Below are 11,094 nucleotides of genomic sequence, written 5' to 3' on the forward strand. Positions count from 1 at the left end.
TATCAATTAATTACAATAAAATTTTTCAAACAGGTGGCAGCCCTCCCTAAAACTATTTTCGGCAATAAAATTTCCTAAACCTTCAGTTTGATACCCATATTGCAATATTCAATTTATCTCATAAATTAAATTAAATGTAAATTTTAAAACAGGTGGCAACTCTAAAAAATATTTTTGGCTGTAAGCCTTCTTCAGCCTAGTTCTTTTGACGCCCATATTGCAATATTCATTTTTTCTTATCAATTTACTTAAACTCCAATTTCCAAACAGGTGGCAACTCTCTAATTTTTTTCTTCCTATATTTTAAGTTAGACATCTAGCAATACATCGGTTAAAACTGCATTCAAATCCATGCATTCGTTTTCGAGTGATGCGCGATCGAACATACAGACAGACAGACAGACAAAAATTCTAAAAATGGTTGATTTGGCTTCTGGTGCTCTAATAAAGACCCCCCGCATTAATTTTTCTTTAATATCTATAATGTGCAGACATCGACCTGTTACAATTTTATTATATGTATAGATTGCATTGAATTCTTTAAATAATTTTTGGAATCCACCATATCCTTGATATTACAAAGTCCTTTAAAATAAATCCTGACGTCAGGGAGAAAAAATAAAAATGCCACTTTAAACAAAAAAGTAGGTTTCAAACCCATTTATTTATTATTTATGTTATGCGCTTCTCGCTTTTCGATTTAAGTTATTGAAAAGTAATGAATATCTGAATCCCAGGACTTATCCAGGGATGGGATTGTTATAACGACATACCGAAAGTCCCGCGATCGGAAAAATCTGAAAAATTAACGTCCCTAATACCAACGAAGACGAATTCATACAAGGTGACAAGGGCACAAAAACTACTTTAGAAAATTACACGCACAATGACAAACATGAACAAATGTACAACAAACACATACTTTTTGACAATCAGTACAGTGCGCTTGATATCAACGAGCAGCTTTGCTAGCTCTAATTAGATTTGTTTTCGCTTGTACTACATACATGCATATACAGTGACGAGCAAAACTGTAACATTTTTTAATTCACCCACCGCTATGTTTCCAAGTTCTGACGACTTTCATCCTTTTGTTGTATATTCTTGTTGGTACATCCCTACTCCCTCTCTCATAACGATTTGAAGTCAAAACAACAACAATAAAAAACCCAGCTGACAAAAATTTAAATTAAGGCAAATGTTACAGTTTTGCACTCACTCTCAGTTTTGCATTTTACAGTTATTTTTTACTTAGTTGGAAGTCAGATGCCTTTTTTTGTATTGTAATTTATTGAAGAAATAATCACCAGTAAATAATATAGTTAATCAGGAACCATTAATGTAAATAACAGATTTACTGTGGAAAGGCGGGACCGCAGGAAAGTGACAAAAAATTGTGGAGCTTACTACTTGAAAATATTTAGATTGATAAAAAATTTAGCCTAAAGTGTTCCCACGGGCAAAGGAAGTCTATCAAAAAATATTACGGTACAATATCTTGTGAACTTAGCAGCAAAGAGCGATGCAGCCACTAGTACAGAAGCGCTTAAGGTATTAAACTTTAATGCAAATCAGTAGACATCAGGCATCATAAAAGAAGAAAAAAGCTAATTTGACCAAAATATATGTGCGAGAGTGGTAGCATTTTGCTGTGTCGCCCGAAAACCGGACCGTTGCCTATTGGGATATGTTAGTCCTTTCAGAATGCAATAAAAAACATATTTTTAAGTTTCAATTGAAGGTTATTTGGTCTGACAAGACTCAATTAATTGCTTTCAATCAGATGACCGGGCATGGTATTGGATCAAAGACCCAAATTAAGCCCATGCGCAACATGTGAGGCAAACTGTGAATCATAGTGGTCGGTCAATAATAGTTTGGGGTTGTATTTAAACAATTTTGTGGGTCCGTTAGTACGCATTATGCGTAAGGAACAGTATCTGTTCATATGTCAACAAAATTTGCAAGATGTAGTCGAAAAATGAGAGTTTCTGCTGAAAAATCACCCAAAACATACTGCATATGTTCGAAAAGACTGGATACAAATAAAAAATTTGCTAATTTAAAATCACCTCCACAATCCGCGGACATAAATCTCATCGAGAATTTGCGAAATCAACTAGAAGCACAGCTTATTAAGTATCCAAGTCCGTATAATCGATTACATGAGCTGTGAAAGCAAACTAATGCAGCGTTTTTGCTGCATTTAAAATGCAACATTTAGCACTTTCGAATATATGTTTTCGAAGAGCGTTCATGCTACCGCATTTAGCAAATGTACATTTACGCGAGTTCGAAATCGTATGCTTTTGACAAACAGCCGTGTTCCAATCGCTTATTCAGATTCGTATCTATTACGATCAATTCTCACGGAAAAGATAATGTGCAAAAAACCCTACTGAAAAGGAAAAAATAAATTTTAAACCAAAAATTCAATAGAAAAAATTGAATTGTTTTAACCATAACCGAAAATTTGTTTGTGTATACATTCATTTGTCGGTGCTGTCAAATAAAAGTTCCTCACTTAATTAGGAAACAAAACAATCGGAGTTGATCACAAATTGATCCAGATTTCTATCAGCATCACATCGATGTTGAATTTGCGTAACTTTTGTTTATCCAAATAATGTAAAATAATAAATGAAATCTCGGTTGGCGATCACTGAAACGTAGCTAGCCACTGTATACTCGAAAATACAATGTTGCCACTTTTTCTCATTAAACCATGTTCGAATCGTGGAAATTTTGGAAGATCACAGGGTTGCTTTTAGCATTTAGATTCTTAATGCAAAAATGGAGTTGCATTTAGTTGCATTTAGGTGACGAATTTTGTATGGATAAATGTACATTTAGAGTAGCATTTAGAGCTAAATGCGCAAAATGTGCTTTTACGCGTAAGCAAAAACAGCCCATAAGGATATACGGCGGATATACCTCCACTAGTTTTACAGAGATAAAAATAAGGTATGCCAAATGGCACCCAGAAACTAAAACAAGCAAAAGGGTTCTGACCGTTGTGTTAGTAGTTCTTTTTTCTCGTTAAAATTGTTAAAAAGTTCTTAAAATAATATGAGTGCAAAACTGTAACATCTGCCTTAATTTACATTTTTGTCTGCTGGTTCTATTATTGTTGTTGGATTGACTTCAAATCATTATGAGAGAGGAAGTACAGGTGTACCAATAATAACATACAAGAAAAGTATGAAAGTCGTTAGAACTTGGAAAGATAGCGATGACTGAAGTAAAAAGTGTTACACCATGTTACAGTTTTGCCCGTCACTGTATATATGTACACAAACATATGTGCATAGGATAGCAAGGAATTTCAGTTTGCGTGGGGAACCTAGGACGGACTGTGGGGAATTTCAGTTTACGTGGGGAATCGGGGGATGAATTTTTTTTTTGTGAGGAATTAGGTGTTAACAAATTTTTTTCTTTTCTTTCAAAATGAGTTAAAAAGGTTGCAACTAAAAGTAGATACTGATAATACAACCCTGAGTTATTAAATATTTAAGTCAGCAACGAATAGAGAACAATGGCAACACTATTTACAAATTGTCATTTGACATTTCTATTTTTGCCGTTTTGTTGATTTTTTTCAATTTTTCGCAAAGTATGAATCTTGGATTTATAATGGTTTTTGTTAAAGAATGAACTATATTTTTTTATAAAAAATAACTCATTAAATAACCTAAAAAATAATTGAGAAAAATTGTGCGACTAAAATTTTTTCGACAACAATATGTATGTAAATATTATATGCACATTTGTTATTTTTTATTTGTTAACTAACTTTATAAAAGTTTAGTTGGGTTTATAAATACAAAGATGCATTACATTTCAAAATAAAATAAACTGAAAACAAGCAGATATCTATGGGTGGGGAATTCTACGAAACTTGGGGCAAAATCGGGGAATTTCATTGCCGAAATAGGGGATTTCTCAAAAATGAGTTGGCTACCCTGGTACAACCATTCAAACATATGTACATACATGAAAACCACAGTTAGTCTGTTCCAATAGCAGTCCGGTTTACAGGATTTTGTCAGAACTTACAGGAAGTCGTTCCTATTGACATAAAACCTGTAAGTGGGAACACTTTTGAGAAAGTAACTGAGCAACTGTTCCTAGTCAGAAGTTACAGGAAGGTGTTCATACACGATATGTATTTGCATCTGTACATGCAACTTTTTACATATGGAAATGCCAACATATATTGTAAAGGCAAATTAGATTTGTTTCTGTATAAAGCAGATGCACGTACATACGAAATAGATGTGTTTCTATTTTCATCAGACACACAGAAAGAATCATCTGAGTAGTTTATTTCGTTTTCATAGAACGTATTTTTAAATAGTTAAATAAAGACTGTGAATCTGACAGACATACGCAATTACATATGTATTGAAAAAGTCACATATACAGATGCAAATACATATCGTGTAAGAACAGCTTAAGTTCATGAAAAGTGTCAAACGATCAGCTGATTAGCATGTGCAAACAAAAACAGAAAGCGGTGAAAGCAAAGAATCTTATATTTGTAAAAAGAATGGAAGTAAACAACGAAATATTTGAATATTTATAGATTTTAATAATTATTTAGTGATATTTCAGCCAAATCAGTGTTGCACCAATGACACGTAAACAAACCGACTGACGTTTTTACAGGAAATAGTGCTTTTGCGTTCCCGTGCACTTCCGCATTAGGCATGGGTAACACTGCGCTGCGTTGCGCAATTGCGTTACACCGTAGCCGGAGTTGCCGCGTCAATACCAGTATATGGAAAGCGCCAGCGCCATTAACACCAAGCAACATATGAGGCACACACACAATTCGCCTTAACTCTTTGAAAATGTACACGTACTTTGTTTTTGCTTTTGAGTGTTGATAACGCAAATTTAAAGCTTTTACTGGCATACCTAAAGAATACCGACCCCTGAGCTATAGAAAAAAGAAAACGTGGACGTGGTGCACCCCCTTCTGCTGAGTTTAATGGTAAACTTTTTTTTTGGTGCAAATTGACAGGGGCGGCGCTAGGGGGGGCTAAACGTGGAATTTCCAACATTTTCAAAAGCTTATATTTTGAAAACTATTGAACCGCAGTTGTACTTAAACCTAACTTTATAAAGTTACACGCCAAATTAAAGGTATTTTTATGATATTTCCAATAAATATATTTGTTAATATAGTTAATTACGTATGTTTTTACGAAAAACATACATTATTATAAAAATAATTCCGTTTTTTTACTTTTTCTCAAAATATGTTTGCATTATATACAAAGATATACATATTGAATGAAAGTTCCTGTTCTGTGTCCATATTCAGAAAATCGGTTTAATAGTTTTCGAAATATAAGTTTTTGAAAATGTTGAAAATTCCACGTTTAGCCCCCCTATCGCAGCTCCTGTCAATTTGTACCAAAAACAAAAATATGCCGTTAAAATCCGGAAAAGGCGGCGGGCCACGCCCACTTTTTTTTCTCTAGCTCAAAGGTCAGTATTCTTTAGTTGTCCCTTTTACTCAAGAATGATAGAATATCGTGGCATTTACTGCATTCCTAGCAATTAAATTCAGTTGGCGGTACAAGCGTTGCTCAGCGCCTATAGAAATAATAGACATGACAACAATATGTGGTGTACTGCACTGTATGCTGATGGGTACTGTGGTGACAGTCAGATGGCGCCGTGTTCAATTCAGTACACTGCGCTATTGCGCTGGGTTAGTGCGCTGACACCACAGGTGGCACTGGCGTTATTCAGCTAGCGCCAAAAAAATTGCGCAATTACCCATGGCTATTCTGTATCTGTTCCCCTTTTACTCTCACTTGAGAGAGTAAAATTGTAGTTTGACAGTTCCACAGGTTTTAGTCCGAAGTTCAAAGGAACAGACTAAAAGACAGTAACCAACCTTTTTGGGTTTTTGTTGTAGTAGTCGTTGTTGTTGTAGTTATATTCACTCCTGAGCATGATTCATAATACAAGGTTGGATAAATATTGACATTTGTGTCAATCGACTGCCTTGTAAGGTTGCATTTGAGAAGGAAGAGAAACCGGGTGATAAGACTATTATACTTTTGATTAACTTCACTTCTTACCTCGGGTGAGGGATAGTGACGATCACAAAAATACGTAATGTACACCGTGAGATTGCTGTATTTAATCTGACCTCTTTATTGAATATTTCTTTCTTATATACATTTTCTAATACTAATTCCTTAACTACGTATATATGTGTGTGTGTGTGTACATGCGTAAATGTGTATTCTTATCTTCATTGTATACATCCGATACCAATGCATTGTAAGTGCACTAAAATTTATGTGTCTTATGCAGAATCAGTAAATCCTACTAAGAGATAAAAGACCAACGTATTGATCTTTTATATTTTGTTATGGGTTACTGTTCGCCGCACAAAATATAAATACTTTATTCTTCGGCGTATAGTGCACCCGGTAGCGTGCCATAAATTGCACCATCTAATACTTTTTCTAGAGCGTACGGCAACAACCAAACTGCATGGAAGGTCTGCCATTTTGCGATAGCTGTGTTCCTTGCGGACAGTGTCACCGATTGTCACTGGTTCCAGCAGGTCTGTTCGTCTACTTTTTTTTTCGGTTAATAGACGCTTTCCGCGGAGGCTGGGGATTGTTTGTGACAGCCGTCTGTAACTGCCCGTCTTCACAGGATTGAGTTTATATCTTGACACAAATGTTAGAATATAGAAGCAATATAGATCAGGGCTTGTATTTTGGCATCTACTGCGGTGTCTTGGCAGTTTGACAGCTACGTTTTCCTTTGTACTAAAACATTCTTGCGGCAACATTATCAATATTCTGATATAGAGCCGGTAGCAATCGGTAACTTTTTCGGCATGGTGTATGAATAAATTGAGTTTTACTGTGCCAAACGCAAAGAAAAATTTTGACAGTTGAAAAAAAAAAAGAAAAACCCAAACAAACGCTCGTGCAGAAGCTCTATTTCGTCTGTTGCTGAAATGGTTAAATTTACTTTTATTTTATAACTTGCAAGTAACGGACGTTATTTTGTTTTATCGGATTCCATTTTGATTTTCATTCCTTATTACCCCCCACAATATTCTGCCTTATCCTGAGTTTCGCCCGAAAACTGTTCCACCGACCATAGTAAATGCCAAGGCAAATTAATATAAGGTGATAGCAGGAGTACAAAAACAAAAATTTACTTGTATTTCGTTTTGCTTTGGCGGCATAAACTGTCAAAATCTTTAAGAGTGTGTGTAGAAATTCAAACAAAATTTTTCAATTTGATATCAGAAGCCGTGCGGCGAAACACATACATAAAATCAGCTGAGCTAGTAACACCACCTTAGATAAATTCGCCTTGGTAAATGCATGGAAACCAAAAGTGAAAAATGAACTGGTTCGGAATTGCACAACGGGGTCATGGTAACCCCGGACAGCCTCGAACATTCTTTTGACATTCCTCCTTGCACTGCGGCAAATTCCCGGTGGAAGAGTAACGGAACCAGTCCAAATGACGCAGTGCCCGTTATTCTTCCAACGGGAATAACTAATTTCCCGCAGTGCAAAGGTATAAAAACCCGCTGGCAACCCCACGATCGGCCATTTGTATGTCATTCAACAGCGAAGTGCGGAACAGCCGGAAAAAAATGAAACATATATTTTCATTCAGCCGGTTAAAGTGAAGCAGTGAAAAAATAAAACAATTTCAATTAAAATTAAAAGAAAAGTGTCTAAAAAGAACAGTTAAATCGCTCTAACGCGATAAAGTGGAAAAAAGGAAAATAAATTTAAAACAATAGAAAAACCAAAAACGAAAACAATTTTTTTTTTTGCTAAAACGTGCAGTGCAGGAAGCGGGGAGTTTTGAGCAGCTAAGGCGCATCCCGTATCCGTGCACCATCGGGACAACGACACCTTTACCTCAACAGCGGCAAGCTGCGAGAACGAGCTCGCAGTTGCCTTTTGCTCGCCCGCCAGAAGCGCCCAGAGGAACCAGCGTGCTCCACAATTTCGCGTCAGCGCGCCCAAGCCCGACCGACGCACTACTATTGTGCGCCGGAAGCTCCATCGCACTCCACGCTCCCTCCGCAGCCGCAGCACCACGGCAACACCAAGGAAACCAATCTGGCGCTCCAGCAGCACACACATCCATTTGTCCGCAACCGCAGGGTGGCAAATACAACGCACAGTCCTCTATCTGCTAACACTGGATTAGGTAAGCATGATTTTCTGTGAGATTCTAAGCAAATAGTTAGAAGAACAGCGGGTTACGAAGTCGGGGGGTTACCGAAATCGTGCGAAACGTTGCGCTGGAGTGTGTTTTTATATTTTTTTTTCTTAAAATCGACCTGCTATAGAAGGATTTAGTAAACCATGGAGCCATTCTGGTTTTACGAAACGTGTAGTGAAAATGAGAGAAGTTCAATGTGCGTGAAAATTACATTTTTTCACTTTATCGATCCGTTCTATCATTTTAAGCGTTTCTCGATCATTAAATGCTATTCCGTTAACATCTAGCAAGTAAAAGTTTAGTAAATTATTGTGAGTTAAGACAATGATATTCTTTATCACCGGAAAGGATTTGAGAAAATCGCGCAAGTTTTCTTTTTCACAGGCACAAAACGTTGTGGAGAAAAGTTTTCACAGTGAAAAATTTGGTTGGGAAACGAATCTAGTTACCTTTTAAAATATAATCTTAATTTCATGTGAAGTAATGGAAAATGCCTTCACTTTACTAATTGGCCCCCATGTCGGACATCAAATTGTGTGTTATACGCTGTAACTCGCACCTTGCGATGCAGGTGGATAACTCTTTATGAATTTTGTTACTTTTGTATACATTAGGAATTATTCAAGATATAAATCCCGGTTAATTAATTTCCACTTTTGCAGGTACTGCCCCAGTCCGCACACCGCCCAGCACGGTATCCACGACGCCGCCACAGTAGCGGCTACTGTAACAGCGCACACGTAACACGCGCTATAGGAAGCAGCAAGAACCGCCACAGTAGCGAGTACAGCAGCGCGCTACAGCGACAAATAAAACGCGCAACAACGTGCGCAGGCAACAACATCCGCCACAGCAGCGGGTGCAACAACGCGCGGAAGCAACACCGCGCCATCGACAACAACAACCGCCACAGCAGGGTGCAACAACGCGCGACTACAGCACCGCGCTACAGCGACAAATAAAACGCGCAACAACGTGCGCAGGCAACAACATCCGCCACAGCAGCGGGTGCAACAACGCGCGGAAGCAACACCGAGCCATCCACAACAACAACCGCCACAGCAGCGGGTGCAACAATGCCCGCCACAGCAGCGTGGACAACAGCGCGCAACACCAACAACAACAGCGCACAACGCTAACAGCAACAGCGCACAACGCTAACAGCAACAGCGCTCAACACCAGCAACAACAGCGCACAACCCCAGCGACTACAACAACAGCAGGCCACATCCAAGCCTGCTGCAACAAGGGTGAGTCCTTCGGGCCTAAACTAAGTTTTTTTTTCAATAAAAAAAAATAATAATAAATAATACTAAAAAAAAAAACTCAGTAAGCTAACTAGTAAGCTTAAACTAGTTAAAGCAAAAGAAAAGAAAGGGGTAAACCCCCAAGAACAATAGTTTTAAGAAATTAGAAGTAGGACCGAAATGTATTAACAAAGTGTGATTGAATTTGACATGGCTCTCAGAAGAACCATGCTGTAACGTCAATTTGAAATTTTGTTATGAATTTTGAATCGCTTGTTCATATCTTTCTTTTGCATAATAGTATCTTAAAAGAGAGCCTACCTGAGTTGTCAATCACACCCTGTTTACGACATTGGGGTATACATATATGTAAATGCCTGTATACCTGCATGTACATGGTTATATATATGAAATAGACTTAGGCTAACGCGTGGAAATATATATATACATTTGACTAAATCACGTAAATTAAATTAAATAGAGTTAAATAAAATCAACTTAAACTGAACTAAATTAAAATAAAATAAAATACAAATTTATTTGAAATAAAAATAAGTTTAAACTAAAAGCTTAACGAAAAATTCAAAAATTCAACTATAAAACCAATTTTAAATAAATAACCATAAATACAATAAAAGAAAATGGCCACCATAATATAATATAACGAAATAAAAAAAAAAAAAATAAAAAAATTTAAAATGAAATCGTGAAAATATAAAACGGAAACCAAAACGCTATACAACCAAAAGATAGAACAGAAGAAATAGAAAATTAAATGAAAATCCTTAACTACTTAAAACGAAATCGCAACCCTAATACCTGATTATACTTACCCGCATTACTTAATTTAACTTTTGTTAATATCCTTACGTGACCTACTATATATATACATACCCATACCTGCTTAACTCAATTCAATTGTTTTTGTAATATACTTACCGGATTTTCCTACCTGATTTTGCTACCAAGCTTACCGACCTGACTTACCTTCACCGTACTTTCCATAAATTTACCTCCTAGTTATAATTACTCAGGATACTTACCTTTACTTATATTTTGGCTTTAACTTACCTGAGCTTGGATTAAATCAACTCTAAATACTTATCTTAATTATAATTAACTAGCAATTACCCGGCGTGCTTCGCTGCGCCTTAAATGTATTTTTGTGTTGTAACTCTCCCCCTAAGCTCTTATGGCCTCATTTACAAAATATTTTTAAAGAACTTTATGAAGTTAGATTTAAAAAAATCGATCTATGAAGCATTGTTTATTTTTTTTTTGAGTTAATATATTTTCGAAGGTAATTAGAAAATATGTAAAGAACCGACTTTCTCTTGGAAATTTAATTTATAATCTTATAACTGGAGTCTACTATCGCACCCTTTCCTCAAACGTGTATTGATTCAATATTCAAATAACGTATATTTATATAATTTGAAAAAATCTCCCTACTATACAAATATGTACAGCAATATTAAATAATATTTTCAAATGTTGTGAGAGGGAGTAACAAAACAAAATTACTTTTAAGGCGCAGCGAAGCACGCCGGGTATTCGCTAGTGTCACATGAAATTAACTGAGCAAAGTACAATGAATAGCTGTTAAACAATG

General features: G+C 36.4%; 1 long non-coding RNA gene across 1 annotated transcript; it reads left to right on the top strand.

The window, feature by feature from the left end:
* Positions 1-7,352: 7,352 nt before the first annotated feature.
* On the top strand, positions 7,353-9,560 carry LOC118751888. The gene is made up of 2 exons (XR_004994609.1): positions 7,353-8,220; positions 8,898-9,560. It is a non-coding gene; the product is annotated as an uncharacterized LOC118751888 (long non-coding RNA).
* The last annotated feature ends 1,534 nt before the right edge of the window (positions 9,561-11,094 follow it).

Source organism: Rhagoletis pomonella, unplaced genomic scaffold, assembly GCF_013731165.1.
Source record: "Rhagoletis pomonella isolate Grant_MI unplaced genomic scaffold, Rhpom_1.0 Rhpom_scaffold_00001, whole genome shotgun sequence".
NCBI classification, from domain to species: domain Eukaryota; kingdom Metazoa; phylum Arthropoda; class Insecta; order Diptera; family Tephritidae; genus Rhagoletis; species Rhagoletis pomonella.